Genomic DNA, 3,520 nt, shown 5'->3' with positions numbered 1-3,520 from the left:
AAATAAAAGATTTATATAAAAGTGTGTAAAATTAATAACGTGATGCATTTAAATTCGCATTTCATTATTTGTATACTTCATATTTGCAGCACAAGTGATTTTATTTTCTGCCTTCATTTTTTAATTTATTATATATTATAAAGAGCAAAAAAAAATCAATTGCTATTAATTACGTACAATAAATTATAACTGTCATACACACTACGTCGCTACATTTTTAGGATATGATTTTTTTTAATATTAAAATCGCAATTTTGCTCATTTCTATAATATAAAAAATATTGAATGCTGTAAAAAATATTGATATTTTAATTATAGTTCGAATATTCTATATAATTATTTTGATGATGCAATAAAAAATAATTTTTTTTTAAATACTTTAAAATCATTCTTTTCATGCGTTACAGCGAAGTATAAACACACTGAGAAAAATATTCCATTTAGTACAATAAATTGTACTAAAAAGAAATACAAACAAAACGAATCATGAATCTTAATCATGAATCAGAATTTTAGTTATTTCGAAAAAAATATTCGACAGATTTAACTATAAATGTCTCATTTGTATCTTTCAAATTGAATCTGAATTCTAATTAATGCAACAAAACTTTTCCCAGCATATATATATATATATATATATATACTTTCAATTAAAATAAATGTTATTTTTCAACTAAATAAAAATTATTAAATCTAATAATTCTCTCTCTTTTTAAATAATATAATTAAAATCAATCCTTCACAAAGTTTTAAATAAAAAAAAATTAAACAATTCGTAGGCACGGAGTTAAAGAATACTATCAGAGTACATCAAATTGCAACATTCGCATTAAGATTTAAGTAATAATCCTTTTCAAAACATTTTCATTGTACGAAATTAATCATTAAGTGATTACGTTAACAAGTTCACAAAACAAATCGAGAAACATGTTTCGACAGTGTAACAATCTATTGAAATTATACTGTTAGAAATGTTCTTAAATTTTATTAACTTTTAAGTTACACAATTTGAATTTAATTTTATGACATCACATTAAATTTAATGTATTTATAACTAAAAAGTATATTTATATACATATACATAAAATTTAATATATTTTTCATGAATTTATGAAATTTAATGTATTTTTCATAAAATTTTATTAAAAGTACATTAAAATTTCTAATACAAATAAGTATAAATAAGTACAAATAAATTTACTGTACACATTCATTTAATTTAAGTAACTACTGTAACTTAATTTTCAATTAAATCATTTATTACATTTAATTTCGTTCATAACTACGAACTTCATTTACGTGCAAAGGAAGCTCGTGGTTACATTTCTAACAGTATAAGTGAAACAGTAATGTGAAAGGAATAAAATATTCGATACATTTCGTATAATAATTTTCAATTATGTAGTTACAATTTTGTAGTCAACGAATCGGTTGGCATGCGACCTTCGAATTTATTGTTTACGTAGCACGGCGTGCAGCGTAACGGCGTGCCGCGTCATACATAATAACAAGGTCACCGCACCAAGTGCCATTCGTAATATTCGCATTCGCGTGCCGACACTCGGGCGAACCGGCAGCGGCGTATCGCCTACGTCGTATTATCTTTCAAAACGCGATCACAGAAGATACGACAAAGCTTCAAACACGATTATTCTGTATCAATACTTGACGAATATCAACCGAGTGATCATTCAACTCCTGTTAACGATTCCCACGCGTATCCAGTCGATGGCTTCGTATCGAAACGCTGGTATTTCACATGAGTCGTTTATTGAGAGCAATTATTATCGAAGCGAAAGTAGACAGGAATCATAAATTATCGTTTAATTATAGTGATACCTGTGGGCGAGTTATTTCTACAATGATACTTTAATCGCATGCAATCCGCGTTGAATTTTACATCGCTTTGAATATATAATTTGTCTCCCAGGGCGTGAAGTGATACATGAATCGGATCGAATAAGTCGAGTAATGAAAAGACGTAATACAATTATTTGTTAAATAATGTATGTATTTCATAAAATTTTTGCATTCGAAATGTATCGCGCGTGAGTTCTTGAATTTCATTTTTGGATGATCCACCGCGTTTCAATCGGTCATTAATTTGGCTCGCGTCGTGTGGTATTCATAAAGTTGCCAACTTCACTTTCCAATTTGTCGGTTATTCACAGATGGCCGAGAGGATAGAACGGACCGATTCGAAGTCGAGTGGTGATACAACGCGTTTAATTAGTAATTATATACTTCTAATTAAATGTATGTAATATTTATTAACTATGTATCAGTAAGTTCATCGTTTGTATTTGAGTGAAACGTTACGATACGTATTTCGCGAGATTTATTCGATCGAAGTTGATCACGCTAATGATCGACAAAGCGATATAATAAGCATATTTCCGGATATTTCATTCCGCGAATATTCGTCTTTGATTTCAAGTCCCATAGTTTATCTATTTATAATACATAAGCAAATGTAATTGCTCTGAAAAACGATCATGCGATTATCATGGCTTCAAGGAGCGGAAAAGTACGAAAGTGAAACTAGAAGCAGTAGATGCAGCACTGCCGCGGCTGGAAGTGGCATCTGAAGTTGGCCGTGCGATCTTCGAATTTACTTTGCCGTTACGGAGTCGCCATTACGTTAATTCGCGAGACGCCGCGCCGGCCGGTGAGTGCCAAACGGATTATTGTTCCACATTATAATTGTTCTGTTTGTGCGTTATTCTCGTTGTTTACAACAAAGCACGCGTGTCGTGAAAAGTCGCGCAATCGTGATTAATGTATGTACTCATATATATTAATCACGATGATTACGGTCGTAATAAAATTTTCGTGTGTGAGTGTGTGCCGAAAGAAGTAACAAAAGAATCTGAAAGGAGGAGCAAGCTTGGGAGACATCGGGCATCGGCAGAGCAATCCCGAGGTAATGTAACATATATACATTTATTATTTTTGCAAAATTAATCGATGTCATGATTAATTTCGAATGGTTTCGACTGTATGCCATTTATAATATAATAGATTAAATATTTTTTTTATTTTAAGAAAATATTTATTTATAGATACATATGAAAATATTTTAAATGTATTTAGCATTTGTTTAAATTATTTGTGAAAAGTTACGAATTTGATTTTTGTTAAATATATATATTTTTTAAACTTTGTATTTAAAAAAAAACATTTCGGATTAATATTTTTCTTATATACTTGGTCGATGAAATTTATTTTTTGAAATATTAATTATTTTACGTGTTTTATAATTTGCGCATATTTATGTTTTATAGATTTTGTACAACTCCGCTGCTATGCATCGTATCGGTGAGTGCTGAACCATATTCTTAATTTTGAGATAATGAATTTGGGAAAATTATATTAGAGAATTACATAAATTTTATACATAAAATGAAAAATATTTTGAAAAATCAAGGAATTAAAAATCTTTTCTTAATTTTCTTTCTAATGTATAGAAATTTTTACATTTCTATACATTAATAATAGTTAATAATAATAAAGTTATATA

General features: G+C 28.9%; 1 protein-coding gene across 7 annotated transcripts in view; it reads right to left on the bottom strand.

The window, feature by feature from the left end:
* Positions 1 to 3,520, bottom strand: part of LOC108685116 (sodium channel protein para) — a 43,035-nt gene that overhangs the window by 4,302 nt on the left and 35,213 nt on the right. The gene's annotated exons all lie outside the window — the stretch shown is intronic.

The sequence above is a fragment of the Atta colombica genome, unplaced genomic scaffold (assembly GCF_001594045.1).
Source record: "Atta colombica isolate Treedump-2 unplaced genomic scaffold, Acol1.0 scaffold100, whole genome shotgun sequence".
NCBI lineage: Eukaryota > Metazoa > Arthropoda > Insecta > Hymenoptera > Formicidae > Atta > Atta colombica.
The sequence above is the reverse complement of the archived record's forward strand: the minus strand, read 5'-3'. Positions and strand labels throughout refer to the sequence as shown.